The sequence below is a fragment of the Symphalangus syndactylus genome, chromosome 5, assembly GCF_028878055.3.
Source record: "Symphalangus syndactylus isolate Jambi chromosome 5, NHGRI_mSymSyn1-v2.1_pri, whole genome shotgun sequence".
Lineage (NCBI taxonomy): Eukaryota > Metazoa > Chordata > Mammalia > Primates > Hylobatidae > Symphalangus > Symphalangus syndactylus.
The window spans coordinates 159,637,838-159,660,295 of NC_072427.2; positions in this window are offsets into that span (position 1 = coordinate 159,637,838).

Here is a 22,458-nt window from a genome sequence, read left to right on the forward strand (position 1 = left end):
AAGTTTTAAGTGGTATTCTAATTATGTCAGTAATTTTAACTGAATAAAGAGATGCATCATGTGCAAAAACTAATCTTGTTTACTTAAAATTGAGAGTAAAATTAATTATAGAAGGTACAAAACACTTGTAATTTTGATTTCAGATATATGACCCACAGGAACCTTCATATATACAAATATTATACACATATATGACAATGTATATTTGAATGTTCATTTTGAAACTGCTTTTCATACTGATACATGAAAATACTTAAATGTCCACCAAAGCAAGGTTATTTATTCATACATTTGAATGATATACAGTAGCTCAAAAGAATAAACTTGAGTTGCATGTACTAATATGGATAAGTGTCCAAAATGAATAGTGAAGCAAAACTAGCAAATTTAATAATGATAAGTTCAAAATTACACCTTTCATATGTAAACATGTGCGATAGTTAAAACTATAAATTTTATGTTGCATAAATATATAATACAGTATAATAACGCATAAGAATGAGAAACACCTTCAAGACTAAAGTTAGGAAATTACAAGACTACAATTTAAATGGTTAGTAGGTGGAATTTTAAATCAGAGGTTACTCCTAAATCCCAATTTTTCCACAGTTGACAAAATAACGGAGTTAAGAAAAATAAACTTAATGATTTCCAGAATGAATGCTTTATTCAAAATGCTACGTAATTACAATTCTAATAAACTTGCAAGGGAATCCAGTCACCCAGAAATTTTTTATGCCTTTCTCCTACATCACGAAAGGGGAAGATTTAATTACCAACTTTGCATTACTTAACGTCAGACTCATAGTATCAGAGCTAAAGAGAAATTTAAGAAACACCTAACTCAACCTCTCCATTTTAAATGACCAAATGAGTTGAGAAGGTTACAATGACATTTCTAAGTTCATATGTAAAAACAGAATTTTGATGACAATGACAGTTTAAGTACTAATAAACACTCCTGGAAAAGTTACTGTAATCCAGGTTATTTTACTGTGCTAAATGCCTTACATTCTTTACCCAATTCAGTTTTCACAGAAATCCTATGAACAAAGCACTTCCAAAATTTACCACTTCACAGCTAAGAAAACAAGGCTTAGAGAAATGCTACACGATCCCCTAGTCATGAGGTTAGTAGGTACCACTGTAGAGACTGAGGCAAAACAGGACGATTTCAAAGCCTATGCTCTGAACAAGTAAACACTAAGCAGGAATTTAGTTCTAGATCTCCCAGTTGTAGTCCAATAATCAGCCAAAAAATGGTGCTGAGAAGAGGGGAAAGAAAGATGTCTTGTATGTGGAGCCTCATGTATTTGATCCCAAATACATCTTCATATTGAAAATCATTAGAGCACAAGGCAAAAGAATTATTAGTTTGTTTCTAAAATCATCAACCTTTCCCAAGTTGAACATACAAATATATTTTATCATATATATACTATATGTGTGTATAGCGTGTGTTTATCTAAGTATTCCTGTGGTTTATATATCTGGATGTGGAATTACAAGTGTTTTGTGGTTTATTATTTATTTATTATTATACTTTGAGTTTTGGGGTACATGTGCACAATGTGCAGGTTTGTTACATATATATCCATGTGCCATGTTGATGTGCTGCACCCATTAACTCGTCATTTAGCATTAGGTGTATCTCCTAATGCTGTCCCTGCCCCCTCCCCCCACCCCACCACAGTCCCCAGAGTGTGATGTTCCCCTTCCTGTGTCCACGTGTTCTCATTGTCTCCCTCTGTTGCTCTGGCTGGAGTCAGTGGTGTGATCATAGCTCACTGCAGACTCCAAGTCCTAGGCTCAAGCGATACTTTTGCCTCGGCCTCTCAAGTAGCTCGGACTACAGGCACGCACCACCATCCCCGGCTAATTTTTTTACAGAGATGGGTCCCACCGTGTTGCTTGACTGGTCTCAGCCTCCTTAAGTCAAGGGATCCTCCCACCTAGACTTCCGAAAGCACTGAGATTACAGGTGTCAGCCACCGTGCGTTTTTTGATTTCTTCAATTAATTTTACTTATACACTTGATTACACAAGATTAATTTTGTGTACATAATGAATCTCTTTTGAGGTTTAAGTTACTGATTAATTAGAGTACCACTTAACAAGCGTGTCATCCCAGCACTTTGGGAGGCTGAAGTGGGCGGCTCACCTGAGGTCAGGCATGAGCCACCGTGCCCGGCTTACACACATTCTTTTCACTCCTGCTTGCAGATCTCTGTTCCCTTCTAATTCCAGTGGAACCACTTTCACTTAGTATCAAAATATCCAGATCCACTCATCAAAGTGTAAATAATCCTCCAGCAAATTACCTTTGCAAATCTATTTTTATGTAATATTTCCTTAACTTCTTCTTACCTACATCCAGTAGTCATTTTACAAGGCAGAATTTTTTCTATTTTATATAGAACTGAGGCAGTATTTGAAAAAAATCTCAAAACACTCTTCAGGAAGGACTGGCATCTAAAACACCAGTTCCAATATATATTTCAGTAACATTTTAAAGGACAGATGCTTTTCAAAATGTTATTATAATTTAAAAAAATGTAACCTTCCTCTCTGAGTTCATGTTTATGGAAAACTAATATTTCATAAATGCCAAGTTACTATGATGTATTATCTAAATGCTGCCCCTGCCATTCTATAAATACAAAAATCATAACCTTCTAACTAACTTTGGTATTAGTCAACAACTGTGCTGATGAAAAGTAAAATCAATTCATTTAAAATAATTTTCCATGAACAAAATCAAGTAACTTGTAAGTAGTATGGTAGATGAACCAAAAAATAAAGTAACATTAACCAGAAAGACATGCCATGGACTTCTCTAATCTTTTTTTGGAACACCCTTTTCATGCATATGAAAATAAAAATTAAATATAAAATACCTACTTTATGTATGTACTTTTACTTGTGTCTATTGTTCTTTAAAGATTAAAATAACTCCTAAAGCCTGGATAGCTGAGCCCATTGTGCTCTTCTGCCCATAAAATAGATCGGATGTGCAGTGAAAGAGGTAAAACTTAGGCTTTCAGGTTAGTTATGACGATGGAAACACAATTCTATTCAATAGTGTTCATCTTGGTCTTTCAAATGTTTAAGGTCACAAGGCAAAAGAGAACAGACTTTAAGAATGTTCGTGTATTACTTCTCGTCTTACCCAATAGCTACATTAGTTCAATTAGGCCAGTGTTTTGGAGTAAACAGCACTGTGAAATGTGTCGTGGAGTCCGGAGGCTCCACCACCTACCTCCATGTAGTTGTTCTGTCCGATGGAGCCTAGAGTAATACCTTAGGAGATGCATTACATCTACAGGTACCAACCAGGAAGGGTAGTCTTGAATTAAATGGCTTTAGAACACGTTATAAGAGCAAATCGAAGCTTCTAGGTTTTAGAACCACTTCAATCACAGAGCGTCTCTGGGTTCTATCTGTGGCCAGCATCAAGTATCTGTCTGCCCTCCCCGAATGCTTTCTCTCATCATGTGGATCTTCTAGATGGTCTTATTCTTCCCCAGCCAGCCAACTTGATCAACAAGCCTAGGTATATTAGATATGTATAAAGTTGGTTCTTAAATAAAGTCCATTTCTGTATCTAGGTAAGTAATGTCTTCAGACTTACAATTTCATTGATATCTAGAAAGAGTGACTCTAGTTAGCTTCTAGTGTCAGTTTTTCTAGCAGCTTCTTTAAAAACAAAAATCCTCTCTGGAACAAAGCTTCCTTGCAAGTATTGCTGTTGGCAATAGTCCTCTTTACTGAAATGCTTATCCGGTGAAACTTGCGCTGTGCCAGTGAGCCTGCAGGTTGATGGTCCTTTTGTTCAACTTCTCCATTATAAAGCAACCTCTCTGATCACCCTTTTAAAACTAAAGACCAAAGAATCAAATGAGATCAGGAAGTGACCAGAGCTCACAGGTCATCAACTCCTCTTCTTAGCATATTATAGCACACAGTCTAAGCCCGAAAAACACAGCAGAACCCATTACAGCTCTCGAGTTCCAGTTATTAACATTGATTTTTTCCAATGGGAAATTTTCATTAGAAGCTATCACAGGACTCACATTCAGTAATAACTTAGATTAGGATACATACTGGAGCCTTTGTCCTTAGAGTAGGTGCCACTGAGTCACTATTAAAAGGAGTCTTTTTGATCTTAGTAAATTCTCACAGGGCTTATCTCAGTCTAAACTGTAACTGGCCTTTACTAGTGATGTCATGTGTAGTTCAAATTAATATTGTAATGTATATAAATTGTATATATAGGTATAATACATGCATGTATTTACAATTATTTATTTTATTTTATTTTTTAATAAGATAAAAGTTAGAGGTTAAAATATGACTCTAGGCCATTGTGCTTTAGAATGAAGAGCACAGACATGGGTTGGAAATGTAAATTTTGGCCCAATTTAATTTCTGTGACAAATTCATTAATGTCTTCAAGGTTCAGGCTCTATGTATGAGACAAATGAAAACAGCTCTAAGATTCCTGAAAACCCTAAAATATTAAAATTCCACTCTGCCATTAGTTCAGATAAATCATTTGCCAATTTGCCCCACAAGAACCAGGCATCTTTAAATGGTAACATAACATGCACTTCTCTCTCCCAAAGTGTGGTGCATAAACGTTCTGCTTCTGAATAACACAGGATGCCTGCTAAAATGTGCTGTCAGGGGTATTAGTAAGGAAATGTTGTATCAAAACTTCTGCAGATGTGGCCCTGAAATACACATTGTAATAAATCCTCCAGGCCTCTCAAGTTAGGAATAACTGGTTTATAAAATTGTACTTACTTAAAAATTATAGATAAACAGATTTCACCGTAACCCATTCTTTCTGTTCTGAATGAAATAAGGCTCTATATTCAGACTGAATTTTCAGTGAAAAACAACTTAAAATAGTGACAAATCATCTATAAGTTTAAATGAATATAACTAGGAGACCTGAAAACTCAGGTTTAGCAGTCATCTTCCAACAGTTTGAGAGCCCACAGGAGCCACAGAGCCCTCATGTCTCTCCAGAGAAGCAGGGTGATTCTTCCCCCTAAACACCATGCAATTCTTGAAGTGAGTGAAAGCATCCCTGCTCACACTGATACCCTCTCAAGTGAACTCAAAGTTAAGCCATCTCCAGCCAGACCAGATATCCTGGCCCATATCTCATTCATTAATATATGTTGAGAAGCCTTTGTTTCTTGGAAACTACATGAAGTGAATAGGCTGTGGACTCCACTGGACATAGTGGTCTATATTTAACCAATTCCCTTCACACATATGTATCAGATGCTCTCTTAGTTACGGAGCTGCAGTGGTGAATAAGAAAGCCACAGTCCTGTACTCCCAGGGTTTCAATTCTGAAGACGAAGACAGGCACAGAAACCCAACTGAGCAAAGAGAAGAGATTATTACAAAATGTGTTCACATGCAAAGTGAAGCAAGGGACTGAATATACAACAAGGGTTTTGGGGCGAACATTAGATACAATCTTAATTCAGATTATATAAGATTCATACATATAATTTTTATATATAGATATATTAATTTGGGCCGGGCGTGGTGGCTTATGCCTGTAATCCCAGCATTTTGGGAGGCCAAGGCGGATGGATCACTTCAGTCCAGGAGTTTCAGACCAGTCTGATCAACATGGCAAAACCCCATCTCTACTAAAAATAAAAAAGTTAGCCGGGTGTAGTGGTGTGCGCTTGTAGTCCCAGCTACTCAGGAGGCTGAGAAAGGAAAACTGCTTGAACCCAGGAGGCAGAGGTTTCAGTGAGCCAAGATTGTGCCACTGCACTCCAGCCTGGGTGACACAGCAAGACCCTGTCTCAAAAGAAAAAGAAAAAAAGAAATATTAATTTGGATTATACAGATTCTAACCACTTCTTTCAAGTGAGAATATTTAAGGTAAGACCTGAGAATAAAAAGAGTTAGCTTTTCATACACTACAGAAAGATTCGTCTTTTAGGAAAAACCCCCAGTGTTCATGGACCCTAATATATGAGCAAGATCTTGGCATGTAGAAGAAACCTGTGAATTGGATGAAATGAAAAACTGAAAAGTAGGAATCTGGATGAAGTACAGAAGGGAGAAAGACTAATGTGAGACGTGGCTGAAAGAGAAGGATATGTGAAACAGTACAGGTCTTCATTAGTAATGATGAGGAACATAAATGTTAGTCCAAGTACACCAGAAAAGTGGGAGAGTTGGAAACTGAAAGACATGTTAAGAGATCACTTTGGTTTCTCTGTAGCTAACAGGGTGTAGGAGATTAAGAATTAAAGTAGGTTGACTAAGGATGACCTAAGAAAATAAGCATAGGTAAGAAAATATGTGGCTCTGGCTAGGCTGGGGACATTGGAAATCAAAAGAGGTGGAGGAAATTACAGATGTATTTGGAACCAAAATATTTTTTAAATGAATGTTGAATTGGATATTGTCAGAATATTGAGGAAGGGCCAAAAATGACTTATAAGCGTCTGGCATGGCTGGCAGTGCCACTTACTGACATGTGGGAAACCAGGACATGTTACCTCTGAATTATTCGAGTGCTATTGTCATGTAAATCATCAACTCCCAGAATAAAGGTCTGGGCCAAACTCTACGACTGGAAATTATGAGCTGTTTAGTAGTGTTTAGAGCTTAGAGAGAGTATGTGTGTGGAGAGAAAAGAAGAGCAATTAGGACAGAACCCTTAGAAACATCAATATTTAAAATTTGGGAAGAGAAACAGAAACAAATAAATTGTGGGAAAATGAAGCTCAGGGTAGTTGCAAGGGAATGCTAAAAATGAACTATGGCATTTGAGGAGGAAAACGTGGAAACTGAAAGCAAGAGAGTACGGATGGATCGTGAGGGAGCAGCAGCAGCTGTGTCCTAAGAAGAGTCTCAGTGAAAATGAAGGGTTGTAGGAATGAGGACATCTGGGCCAACGAGCTGGCAAGGAGTGATGTCCAGGAGGCAGAATATTTGCATCTAGATCCTGGTGGTATATACCCTTATAGAAAATGTTTCAGATTTGATGACAATAAAGTGGAGGAAAGAAAAAAAGTAATGGAAATAAAGATGTCAAAAAACGGGGAACCGAGGTTTGTACTGGTCCTTTCACGTGAAAGCTGAGCCACTAAAATGATGGCTGAACTTGCCTGAAGATGATATTGAGCAAAAGATCTACAGCCTTAAATAAATGGCAAGAAGCCAGGTGCAGTGGATCATGCCTGTAATCCCAGAACTTTGGGGGGCTGAGGCAGGCATATCACCTGAGGTCAGGAGTTCGAGACCAGCCTGGCCAACATGGCGAAACCCCGTCTCTACCAAAAATACAAAAATTAGCTGGGTGTGGTGGTATGCACCTGTAATCCCAGTTACTCAGGAACCTGAGGCAGGAGAATCACTTGAAACCGGGAGGAGGAGGTTGCAGTGAGCCGAGATCACACCATTACACTCCAGCATGGGTGACAGAGCAAGACTCCATCTCAAAAAAAAAAAAAAAATAAGACCAGAGTGCCCAGGAGGGAGGTCTGTTGATGATGGTAATACCAAAGGGGCATGGCCGATATTTCCAAGGGGTTTGAGTTTCAAAGGAACAGTCTAATTTGCAAGGAGCGGAGAAATTAACAGTCTAGAAGTTGTAACGGGAACCAAGAACAACCACCTCGGCTTCCAGCCATAGGTATGTGGAGGGTGAGAAAAAGACCTGTCTCAATTTATGAAAGCTAGAGGAAAAACTGCACTTTAGTATCAACCAACTTTTGTTTTAAGATAATTACAAACCAATATGGAACTTAGCAAGAGTCAATTTTGACAGTTTCCTGCAGCTTAGTAAATTCTGCACAAAATTAAGATTTAACACAAAAGTAGAGAAAAATTTTAATGGCATAGCACATTTCTTCACAATTCCTTAAACCAAATAATTCCCTGTTCTTCTAACTCTCACCTTACACTATCAACTAGGCTTCTTATTCAATGAACGGTTTAAGTCTACTAAGACACACACACACACACACACACACGTCTTATCCAGCTGCAGATCTCATTTTTGAAGGTACACTGAAAGTACATAGATCATTCTATAATCATCAACTATGAAGATTGTGAGCAACTGGAACAAGTATTCTTGGAAAAGAAGTTTCCTGTGTATAAGAAAAAAAAGAGTCCAACTCTGGGAACTGACTTGGCTGAGTCATCATTATATGCCACTGGCAAGAAATCAAGAAGTAACTCAGGACTGATAAACTTTGTTAAAGGAAATGGAAACAGCCTATCTGTGAGGCTTAATTCTTGATAATCTGGCCAAGATATAGCATCTGGATAAGAGTTCACTGACTCAACTAAATTTTGTGAAGGTGAAGTACTTGTTAAAATGAAAGATCTATTTAGAGAGAAATAAGTAGACATAATGTCTGCACTATGGATAGGTGTATACCTGCTTTTTGCAAAAACAGTTTGTATCTTTGAAATGCTGGTTTGCCCTGGACAGAGCTAACTTAAATAGAGACCTGGCGCGGTGGTTCATGCCTGTAATCCCAGCACTTTGGGAGGCCGAGGAGGGTGGATCATGAGGTCAGGAGATCGAGACCATCCTGGCTAACACGGTGAAACCCCGTCTGTACTAAAAATGCAAAAAATTAGCCGGGCATGGTGGCGGGCACCTGTAGTCCCAGCTACTCTGGAGGCTGAGGCAGGAGAATGGTGTGAACCCGGGAGGCGGAGCTTGCAGTGAGCCGAGATCGCGCCACTGCACTCCAGCTGGGTGACAGAAACTCCGTCCCCAAAATATATATATATAGTTTTTTTATATATATATGTATATATACCCAAAGGATTATAAGTCATGCTGCTATAAAGACACATGCACACGTATGTTTATTGTGGCACTATTCACAATAGCAAAGACTTGGAACCAACCCAAACGTCCAACGATGATAGACTGGATTAAGAAAATGTGGCTGGATACATATGTAACAAACCTGCACATTGTGCATATGTACCCTAAAACCTAAAGTATAATAAAAAAAAAGAAAATGTGGCACATATACACCATGGAATACTATGCAGCCATAAAAAAGGATGAGTTCATGTCCTTTGTAGACACATGGATGAAGCTGGAAACCATAATTCTCAGCAAACTATCACAAGGACAAAAAAAACCAAACGCTGCATGTTCTCACTCATAGGTGTGAATTGAACAATGAGAACACATGGACCCAGGAAGGGGAACATCACACTCCGGGGCCTGTCATGGGGTGGGGTGAGGGGGAGGGACAGCATTTGGAGATATACCTAATGTAAATGATGAGTTACTGGGTGCAGCACACCAACATGGCACATGTATACATATGTAACAAACCTGCACGTTGTGCACATGTGTCCTAGAACTTAAAGTATATATATATATATATATATATATATATATATATATATATATAAATATAAAGAGAAAACCATTAAAAAAGGCTATAATACACAGGAACACACAGACATACATACACCTGTGTGTCTATATCTTCAGTTATCACACTTTTTCTATACAGACTCCACACGAGACAAACATGTTACATTTTATGAGAAACTATAAGTGGAAAGAGGAGAATTTGTGAAATCAATATAGAATGTTCCTTGTTTAGCATAATTCTAACTGTTTCTCATTAGAGGTCTGAGTATCAATCTGTATTATATGTGGCCATGCTGGCATTTGGGAAATTCCACAAGAAACTTTTTAAATATGAATTTGGAAAAGGGAAAAGGATTTTTAAAGTGTCTTTTTTTGTTCTGCATTCTATGTGGAACATCTATTTTGTGCTAACTGCTCGTGTTAGCTTGTGATTGCCTGTGACTATGTGGAAGATATACTTTACGTGACTATGTGAGCAATAGTCTTAAAGTTAAGAAATCTAAAATTTGGTTGGTTTAGTTGCTAATTAGGTAAATTACCTTGTAATGGTTACTTAACCTCTCAAAGATTAATTATCTTCAGTGGTACATTGAAGGTTCCATTCATATTGATTTTAGTAGACTTATCCTACTAAAAAGTAAATTTAACAGAAATTATTCTAGACCTCATTATTTCAGGAGACCCCACCCCAGCTTTTATTCCTAACTTCAAGAAATGCAGAGAAATTTAAAAATTCGATGTTCTCCCAATTCAACAGAATATAACTGAACTAAATCGATTTATGTATAATTCATTATTTCAACCTTTAACGCTATATCCGAGCGGTTTGTTTTCACCATAAAGTTATAGCTGTTTAGGCCAATAATTAAAGAGGACCTTGATAGAGAATGACAAGAGAGGATGATCACCCTATTGTCTATCTTCCAGCTGTTTTCAATGCCCTGAAGTTTTATTCACACCCAAATATTAGAATCTTATCTGAGAGAGCGTACTCAAATGATGAATCATGCTAATTTCTCAAGAAAAGTGTTACAGAATAATAAATGCCTTTCTGGTCAAAGCACTGATGCTCTGGAAATAATCTTTATCCAAATGAGGTACAGGAATTGTTAGGACTATTAAAAGTTTGTATATGATATCTGCCAGGTTCGACTGAGCTTCACTTAAAATCTACCATATTAGGGCCAAGTGTAATGACTCAAATTAGTGAACTTAAAAATTGTTTTAAAATGTTTCCTGGAGACATTTCAAATATTGCTCTCTGATTTATCACTGTTACTTTTGCTGAATTCAATTTGATGCCAAGATTTATTCAGATTAATCAAATGCCATAAACTCTGATACCTAATGTTCCTTAACACCTTAAGAACTTTTAAACAGATCAAATGTTGAAGATACGCTTTTAGTGAAACTGTACCTAAGCACATGAATTCTATTGAATATAGCTTTTTAGAAGACTAACAAAGAAAGAAGACTTAGGAAATTCGGAAACATTTTTTAAACCTTCTAGAGGGAATTAAACTACTGAAAAATAATTTCAATTGGTGAATCTAATGGCATTAATCAGAAGATAAGAAAAAAGTAACCATAAAACTTTATGGGGGTAATATTTGCTATGAGGATCAGGAAAAACAACTAATGGATATTAGGCTTAATATCTGGGTGATGAAATAAACTGTACAACCAATCCCATGGCATAAGCTTACCTCTGTAACAAACCTACACTTGTACCCCTGAACTTAAAAGTTAAAATTTAAATAAATAACGTTGTGCTATTAATTTCAACCAGAGCCTTTCCAAGGTGCAGGGAACTTTTGAGAATTTTATTTCTTGCAAAAGGAAACTTGATTCCTTGCTTAGGGCCTTCCTAGGAAAACCTCTATTCTTTGGAGAAGCATCATACTCCTACAAGATTTAAGGACCATCATATTTGTCAGACTTTTTTTCTGTTTTACTGTGAGCAGTTTACAGAACATAAAGAAAAATCAAATCCGAAGGTGCACTACACGTGTTTTATCAAAAGGAACATTTTGTGTACTTTTAAGAAAATACGACAAATTGAGTTTTCTGACCTATTACCAAGTTAGACATCTTGAGTGAATTGAATCTCTTGTAATCCTGTTTGGTTTTCATCCCATGGCTCTGGAAAACTGACATTTATCTCCAATTTTTCAACTCTGCTTCTTTCCAGTACCTCATCTATACGACTATTATAGTACTTTTCATCTGCTTCTACCACTACACTATGGCTGCATTACTTTTAACACAGTGTCCCACATGTTACCCATTTCTACCTTATATAAAGAGTAGAAATTGAATTGTAATTGAGTATCCAGTTGCCTCATATTCAGGTCTTCAACTGAAATAACTCCAGCTATCTCAAAACTTCAACCCTCTCTGGAAGTATTGGACCAAATTATCCCAGATTGTAGCACTCTCAGGCTAAAATTACTAATGCTTCTATAGTTTCAGAGACTGTATCAGGTTATTCAACACAACATTCCATGCACCATTCCAGCCTCATATAATCAGAGGACACTTAGACGACTTTAATAGCCTTCAAAAGACACCCTCCTCTTTTACTTATATATATATTTATTTATCTATTTATTTAATGGAGACAAGGTCTCACTCTGTCACCCAGACTGGAGCGCAGTGGCATAATCACGGTCCACCGCAGCCTGCACCTGCCGGGCTCCGATCCTTCCACCGCAGCCTCCTGAGTGGCTGGGACCACAGGCGCCGCCACCACGTCTGCCTGGTTTTTGTATTTTTGTGGAGATGGGGTTTCACATGTTGCCCAGGCTGATCTGAGACTCCTGGGCTCAAGAGATCCACCTGCCCCGGCCTCCCAAAGTGCTGGGATTACATGAACGAGCCATTGTGCCCAGCCGGTCCCGCCCGGTTTTTAACCTTCGTACTGTTTATATAATCATCCTTCACAAAATAGAACACTTCATTACTCGATGGTTCTCATTATTCTAATATGAAGAACTATATTAAGAAAACAAATTCCTGGCCGGGCGCGGTGGCTCACACTTGTAATCCCAGCACTTTGGGAGGCCGAGGCGGGCGGATCACGAGGTCAGGAGATCGAGACCACGGTGAAACCCCGTCTCTACTAAAAATACAGAAAATTAGCCGGCGTGGTGGCGGCGCCTGTAGTCCCAGCTACTCGGAAGGCTGAGGCAGGAGAATGGCGGGAACCCGGGAGGCAGAGCATGCAGTGAGCCGAGATCGCGCCACTGCACTCCAGCCTGGGCGACAGAGCCAGACTCCAGCTCAGACAAAAAAATAAATCAATAAATTTCCAATATTTCCTAGCATATCCAATTTAATTCTATACATCACATAAAAATAAAAGCCGTCTTACTGTGTTAGTTTCTTACTGCTGTTACAGTAAATTAACATAAACTCAGAGGCTTAAAACAACACATTTTTTTTCTTTACACTTCTGGGGGTCAGAAGTCCAAAATGGGTCTTAGTGTGCTAAAATCAAGGTATCATCAAGTGTATATTTTGTCTAGAGATTCCAGGAGAGAATTCACCAGGTTTGAGGGGTCACATGTATCCCTGAGCTCTTGGCCTCTGCACATCTTGGACACAGCACATCACTTCAGCCTCGGCTCCAGTTTACCCAAGCTCTTCTGCTCACTCTGGTCTCTCCGCCTTCCTGTCTGAAGGTTCTTTGTGACTACAGTGGGCCCACCTAGATAATTCAGGATAATCGCTCCAGTTTAAGGTGAGATGATTAGCAATCTTAATTCCACCTCTAACCATAATGCTTCCATGCTGCCTAACAACACATTCAAAAGGTCATCCTGCTAAGGGTCATTATTCTACCTACACACTAAGTGACTGAGAAAAAGTAAAGTTATCTATCATGCCTTACCTATGGCGAGGAAATAATAACTTATAATGATTTATCTACGAAAACCTGTTTTTAAAAGCTTTGGTCCTAGTCTATTGATTAAAGTTTTGGTATATTCCAGATAAATTTCATGTCCTTGATGCTAACACATTGTGCACAGTAGATGGCCTTTTTAAAATAGTACTGCATAAAGGAATATTTAAGGTTGTCTGGACAATAGAAAAGGAACTTTAGTTGCTATGCCACAAAAGGCCGGATTTCTGCACATTACACCTCCTACCAGTGCACACATGTGCCAAACTCCTTCCTGAAAGCCTGGTTTATGTTTCCTATGTGCTTAGCAATAGTTTTACTCTCACGACTGTTTATATTAAGTCCTATTTTTTAAAGCATATCCTCATTTGTTTGTTTTCCTGAGCCTCTGAACTGGATTTCATCTGGTATGTATTGCACAGGTTTGCACACTTGATTGTACGCTACCTAAAAGCATCCTCTTGTGTTCTGGACACGGTTATTTTTCTCCATGGTAAGGTGATAAGTGACTTCTCTGAGGACTTGCCACCTTAGAATGCAGTGGTGACATCACCTGCTCAGGCTCTGTCTGCAATGTGGAATTTAGTATTTTCCAACTTCTGGTCTAACTTGAACTTCATAATTAAGCAGAGCCGCCTTTTGAGGGAACAGTAGGGTGTCTGCCCCTAAACGTCTGTGTAAATGCAGAGACACATTTGGGAACATAACTGACTTTTACGTACAGAAGCCAGATGCATTTCATGACCATGCATGCTTAGGGAAGCAAGTTCATCTCATCTATCACAATAAGCATCTGTGCCACTAAATTCCACTGCAGGATACTTTTCACACTTAGACAACAAAACATTTAAGGAAATAAAAGCTCTTTCCAATAAAAATGTGCATCAAATACTGTGTGTATGTTTAAAAAAAAACCTTCCTCTATAAGATAAGGCCACAGGAACTACTAAAAAAGCATTCTTGAAATACATTTTCTGATAGGAATCTAGGCCCTTGCCTTATATAAGATTTAAGGAAAGTGATGTGTGTGTCTTTATACTTGAAAGGCTGTTTTCAACAGCAAAGGGTATGCTTTGAGGTATCAATAGAGTTTTGAGAATGCAAAAGTTTAAAAGAAATGGAATGCATATTCTCCAGGTATGAATATGCAATTGTCATTATTTTCCTACCATCTACTAGATTAGAAACAGAAGAAAAATTATGGAAATGTCTGTTTTCCCTCAATAGGAGTACCTATTTATTAAAGTTAATTAATTACTATTCTTTAAACATTTTCAAAATAGACTCATAAGTGACAACTTTCAGAGAAAACAAGGGTTTTTGGATGTAAATATTTACTTATAACATGGATAAAATAATTTTGTTAAATATTAACTCCATATTCATAATGTTCTCTATTGTTTTTGCATTTTGTTTAACAATAGAGAATCTAAGACATTTAGTGTTCATGAGTTTCATACAGTTTCCTGTCAATGTACTTTGTCTTTTTTTTATTGGACTACTAATCATTTATTTATGATTTGTTGGAACTACTCATATTTTAAATATGTCAAGTGAACTGCAAGCACTTGTTGCTGATTTGATATTTGCTTTTTACACATATTCATTGTATCCTCTGAAAAAGAAAAGTTTTATATTTTAACAAATTCCAATCCATAAATTTTTTTTTAAATTTTCTGTTATTGGTTAGGGCTATGTTTGGATATTTAATTTTAACCGTAATGTTGCAAGTGATATTTGTCTATGGTATTTTTTCTTTATATTTTGGAAAAGTGTATTTGACATCCACTATGGAATTAATATTTATTAATGACATATTATACCTTTGTGCAACTATAAAATACATATAGCCAATTATCTGAACACCATTTTATGAACTGTTTATCACTTATCCACTGATTTGAAACACTATCTTTATCATATATTGGATTTTAGGTTTATCGAGATTATGTAACATGAAATTATTTAATTATGAAATTATGTGAATTCAAGCATGACAGTCAGCTCTTCTTCCCCACCACTACCCTGTAAAAGGATGGATGGAATAATTGCTTCCCTATGGCTTAAGTGTATGAGAGGTATACAACATGGTCTTGATGAAGTGGGAACTACACAGAAACTGTTTTTGGTCCTGAAATGTACTCCAGCTTTACCAATTTGTTCTACACATATACCATTGAGGGTAGAAGCTGAATTTTGCTAATGATTATATTTACACTACTTAACATTGTGCCAGATACTGAGTAGATGCTTAGAAACATGTTTAATGACTTGTTTTATTGCTAGAGACCTAATTATCTGCTGTAGTGGTGCTATCTCATTCAGAATCATTTTGACCAGCCTTTCTCCATCATGAATAAAACACTTATTTACACACTTGTGTACATGCACATGTGCATAGAAACACACACACCCTTTGCAGAGACAAACTGCATCGAAAGCATGTACAAACATTATAGTATTTTTGTTGATTCTGACCTGATTCTGATTCTATTGTATACATTTTCATTCTGATCACAATAACAATAAAAATAGAAAACTATAAGTTGTGAAGCTGGAAGATGCAGAACATGAAAGATCGAATTACCAATTTTTTTTTTCTATTTTCTTTAGTTGGCTGCTGATAAAATCAGAAAAGAAATGGACACAAAAATGAAAGTATGCAATGTGTGTGCGTGTGTGTGTGTGTGTATCACATGCACTCGTTTCCATGATGTACATATGGAATTTCATAACCAGCCAAACTAAGCTTCATAAGTGAATGAGAAATAAAATCCTTTACAGACAAGCAGATGCTGACAGATTTACTCACCATCAGACCTGCCTTCCAAGAGCTCCTAAAGGAAGCACTAAACATGGAAAGGAAAAACCAGTACCAGCCTCTGCAAAAACACACCAAAATATATAAACCAATGAAACTAGGAAGAAACTGCTTCAACTAATGTGCAGAATAACCAGCTAACATCATGATGACAGGACCAAATTCACACATAACAATATTAACGGTAAATATAAATGAGCTAAATGCCCCAATTAAAAGACATACACTGGCAAATTGGATAAAGAGTCAATACCCACAGGTGTGCTGTATTCAGGAGACACATCTCACTTGCAAGGTCACACATAGGCTCAAAATAAAGGGATGGAGGAATATTTACCAAGCAAATGGAAAGAAAGAATAAAAAAGCAGGAGTTGCAATCCTAGTCTCTAATAAAACAGACTTTAAACCAACAAGGATAAAAAAGGACAAAGAAGGGCATTACATAGTAGTAAAGGGATCAATGCAACAAGAAGAGCTAAGTATCCTAAATATATATATATGCCAAATACAGGAGCACCAGGATTCATAAAACGAGTTCCTAGAGACCTACAAGGAGACTTAGACTCCCACACAATAATAGTGGGAAACTTTAACAACCCACTATCAATATTAGACAGATCAACAAGAAAGGAAATTAACAAGGATATTCAGACTTGAACTCAGCTCTGGTCCAAGTGGACCTAATAGATACCTACAGAACTCTCCACCCCAAATCAACAGAATATACATTCTTCTCAGCACCACATAGCACTTATTCTAAGATCAACCACATAATTGGAAGTAAAACACTCCTCAGCAAATGCAAAAGAATGAAAATCATAACAAACAATCTCTCACACCACAGTGTAATCAAATTAGAACTCAGAATTAAGAAGCTCACTCAAAACTGCACAACTACATGGAAACTGAACAACCTGCTTATGAATGACTACTGGGTAAATAGCAAAATTAAGGCAGAAATAAATAAGTTCTTTGAAACCAATGAGAACAAAGACACAACATATCAGAATTTCTGGGATACAGTTAAAACAGTGTTTAGAGGGAAATTTACAGCATTAAATGTCCACATTAGAAAGTGGGAAAGATCTAAAATAGACACCCTAACATCACAATCAAAAGAAGCAATGGAAAACACATTAAAAACCTAGTATAAAACAAGAAATAACTAAGATCACAGCAGAACCGAATGGGAGAGAAACACAAAAAAACCTTCAAAAAAAAATCAATGAATCTAGGAGTGGGTTTTTTGAAAAGATTAACAAAATAGATAGACCGGTAGCCAGACTAACAAGGAAGAAAAGAGAGAAAGATCAAATAGACACATTAAAAAACGATAAAGGGGATATCACCACTGATCCCACAGAAATACAAACTATTATTAGAGAATACTGTAAACACCTCTACACAAATAAACTAGAAAATCTAGAAGAAATGGATAAAGTCCTGGACACATACACCCTCCCAAGACTAAAGCAGGAAGAAGTCAAATCCCTGAATAGACCAATAACAAGTTCTGAAATTGACTCAGTAATTACTAGCCTACCAACCAAAAAAAGCCCAGGACCAGATGTCTTCACAGCCGAGTTCTACCAGAGGTACAAAGAGGAGCTGGTACCATTCCTTCTGAAACTATTCTGAACAATAGAAAAAGAAAGACTCCTCCCTAACTCATTTTATGAGGCCAGCATCACTCTGATTCCAAAACCTGGCGGAGACCCAATAGAAAAAGAAAATTTCAGGCCAATATCACTGATGAACATCGATGCGAAAATCCTGAATAAAATACTGGCAAGAGAATCCAGCAGCACATCAAAAACTTATCCACCACGATCAAGTTGGCTTCATGCCTGGCATGCAAGGCTGGTTCAACATATGCAAATCAATAAACATAATCCATCACATAAACAGAACCAATGACAAAAACCACATGATTATCTCAATAGATGCAGAAAAGGCCTTCAATAAAATTCAACACCCCTCATACTAAAAACTCTCAATAAACTAGGTATTGATGGAACATATCTCACAAAAATAAGAGCTATTTATGACAAATGCATAGCTAATATCATGCTAAATGGCCAAAAGCTGGAAGCATTACCTTTGAAAACTGGCCCAAGAGTAGGATGCCCTCTCTCCCCACTCTTATCAACATAGTATTGGAAGTTCTGGCCAGGGCAATCGAGTAAGAGAAAGAAATAAAAGCATGCAAATAGGAAGAGAGGAAATCAAATTGTCTCTGTCTGCAGATGACATGATTGTATATTTACAAAACGCCACCACCTCAGCCCAAAAATTCCTTAACCTGATAAGCAACTTTGGCAAAGTCTCAGGATATAAAATTAATGTGCAAAAATCACAATCATTCTTATATACCAATAACAGACAAGCAGAGAGCCAAATCATTAGTAAACTCCCATTCACCATTGCTATAAAGAAAACAAAATACCTAGGAATACAACCTACAAGGGATGTGAAGGACCTCTTCAAAGAAAACTACAAACCAGAGCTCAAGGAAATGACAGGACACAAACATATAGAGAAACACTCCATCCTCATGGATAGGAAGACTCAATATCATGAAAATGGCCATATTGCCCAAAGTAATTTATAGATTCTATTGCTATTCCCATCAAGCTACCATTGACTTTCTTCACAGAACTAGAAAAAAACTATGTTAAATTTCATATGGAAGCAAAAAAGAGCCTGTGGAGCCAAGGCTAACCTAAGCAAAAAGAACAAAGCTGGAGGCATGACGCTGCCTGACTTCAAACTATATTACAAAGCTAAAGTAACCAAAACAGCATGGTGCTAATACCAAAACAGATATATAGACCAATGAAACAGAATAGAGGCCTCAGAAATAACACCACACATCTACAACAATCTGATCTTCAACAAACCTGACAAAAGCAAGCAATGGGGAAAGGATTCCCTATGTAATAAATGGCGCTGGGAAAACTGGGTAGCCATATGCAGAAAAGAGAAACTAGACCCCTTCATTATACCCTATAAAAGAATTAACTCAAGGTGGATTAAAAACATAAATGTAAAACCTAAAACTATAAAAACCCTAGAAGAAAACCTAGGCAATATGATTCAGGACATAGGTGTGGGCAAAGACTTCATGACTAAATCACCATCAGCACTTGAAACAACAGCCAAAATTGACAGATGGAATCTAATCAAACTAAAGAGCTTCTGCTCAGTAAAATAAACTATCACAAGAGTGAACAGGCAACCTACAAAATATGAGAAAATTTTTGCAATCTATCCATCTGACAAAGGTCTAATATCCAGAATCTAGAAGGAACTTAAACAAATTTACAAGAAAAAAAAACAAACAACCCCATCAAAAAGTGGGCAAAGGATATGAACAGACAATCCTCAAAAGAAGATATGTATGTGGCCAATAAACATATGAAAAAAGCTCATTATCACTGTTCATTAGAGAAATGCAAATCAAAACCACAATGACATACCATCTCACACCAGTTAGAATGGTGATCATTAAAAATTCTGGAAACAGCAGATGCTGGAGAAGATGCAGAGAAATTGGAACACTTTTACACTGTTGGTGGGCTTGTAAAATAGTTCAACCATTGTGGAATACAATGTGGTGATTCCTCAAGGATATAAAACCAGAAATACCATTTGACCCAGCAATCCCATTACTGGGTATATACCAAAGGATTATACATCATTCTACTCTAAAGACACATGTACATATATGTTTATCATGGGACTATTTACAATAGCAAAGACTTGGAACCAACATAATGCCCATCAATGATAGACTGGATGAAGAAAATGTGGCACATATTCACCATGGAATACTACACAGCCATAAAAAAGGATGAGTTCACGTCCTTTGCGGGGATATGGATGAAGCTGGAAACCATCATCCTCAGCAAACTAACACAGGAACAGAAAACCAAACACTGCATGTTCTCACTCATAAGTGGGTGCTGAACAATGAGAACATGTTGACACAGGGAGAGGAACATCACACACTGGGGTCTGTAGGTGGGTGTGGGGAAAGGGGAGGGAGAGCATTAGGACAAATAGCTAATGCATGTGGAGCTTAAAACCTAGATGACGGGTTGATGGGTGCAGCAAATTACCATGGCACAAGTATACCTATGTAACAAACCTGCATGTTCAGCACATGTATCCCAGAACTTAAAGTAAAATTTTAAAAAATGAAAGTATGCAATATGTGTATGTGTGTGTATACATACATATAAAACAAGCACTCATTTTCATTATGTACATATATGCACATTATGAGTGTGAATATATGTTAAATAATATCCTATCAGTTTTGTATTTGTAACACATATATGTACATGCATATACAACAAATAGAGGTGTTTTGCATAATAATTTCATTTATATTCATTTCATCAGCTAAGAACTAAAAAGAATTTAAATCAAAATCAATTATTCATTTACAGGTGTTTTTAACCATCATCTCCCCCTTTATCTTCACTTTTATGCCTCCTTGTATTGCCATTTTGTGACTTTTTTGCCATAAATTATACATATTTGGAACAGTCACTTTAAGAAATTCAATCTTTGGATAAGATCTCTAAGATTGATTTAGTATGAATACGTGTGTGGGCACACACTTGACAAAGAAAGGTCAGTTATAAATATATGTGTACACTTATCAAAATAATTCACATAAAATCTCTGAATAAAATTATCTGTATGCTTTTTCTGTCAATAAAAGCAATATAGTATAATTCTTGGTAGTAAACCTGTTTGTTTTCATTCTGTTGCCTACCATGTGAGCTGCCATGTTGGTATAAAACATCGATCATTTGATATTTTACTACAGCAAATAATAGTGATCCCCACGAAATAATAAATAAATCAGTGAGTTTCACGGAAATAAGTTTTTGGATGGATCAGATAATTTGAAGTTGTTAGTTTATTCTCCAGCAAGGTGAAAGAAAAAAGCTGTTAGTTTGTTCTCTATCAGGTGATCGAAGATGAAAACTAAAGTTCTCAAGGCCAGTGCATAATAACGGTGCCGTATTCTGTGCATCAATCACCATTACCAAATACCTATATTGCCAAATATTTCATGTACCGCTTTAGTGGTGATTAATCAATGTGCCATGGCACTGAAACTGAAACGAGACTTTGTAGTACAAGTGATATTCAAAGGGTTTTGAAAATTTATCAGCTCTATAGATATAGATGAAAATTTATCATCATCTATCTAGAAATCCTGTTTTTATAAATGTTACCTAGCCAAATATTGGTTTTATTTACTTAATATTTAGAAAACATGAGTTTAGTAAAAATTGTTCAGATTTTCTTAATGTAGTGTGTGAAATTACTATGTAATTATACAAGAAATATGCTACACAGCTGAATACACAAATAGGTCAGCAGAGGGAGCAAAAGGTGCCTTTCCACTATAATCCACAGCAACATCACCCGCTCTTCTCTCTACATCATCGATGTATGTTATCTAAAGTCCTGTGCAAATGCCACCTCAACACGAGTCCTCTAGCCTTGCCTTCTTATCAGAAGCAGCTCGAAAGCCCCGATAATTCTAGAACCACTGAAAAATGCACACTTGTTGCAAGGATTGAAAAGCCTCATATTGCAAATTCAGAATTCACAGTACTGAAAAAATTCATAATTTTTTTAAAGCTACAATACTGTGAACTATACAAAATGAATTATGTTGGGATCCGATGACTCTCTTCATTCCAGCCTATCTTATATTTTCTCATTCATTTCTCCACATAGTCACAACAACAGACTCACTATTACATTTCATTAATGGCTATTTTATAATAAATGATCTCAATAGCATTTCTGAAACCTCTGCTGTTCTGGTTTTACAGAACTCTTGAATTTTTGAATGAGTTAGTTTTTGATTGAAAAAGACCTGACTCTTATGCTTAGAAAAGCCATCATTTCTTTCTGTAAGCTTTCCGTCTTCTATAAGCTTTACATGTTCCATAAGCAAACATTCGCTGGTTTGGTGATCAAACTAGAGAGGCAAATTCAGTTAATAATAACAACGTCATTTATCATCCTCAAATCTAGTGTTATGGATAATACGATCTCCACAAGGAGACGGTTGCACGAGCGACAAGAGAAAGACAATCAACAGTCTTTTACTCATACCAAGATATGTCCACACACACTTGTTTCAACAGTCAAAGTAACGCCATATGTCCCCAGTGATGTGGGTGGGCAAAAGGAACAGTTGGCCTGCTAATGAGGGCCATATGTACACGCAGCCTATCGTACCATCCTTCTTACTTATGGTTGCTGAAAACTCAGTGGAAGAGCTTGCTCTGAGG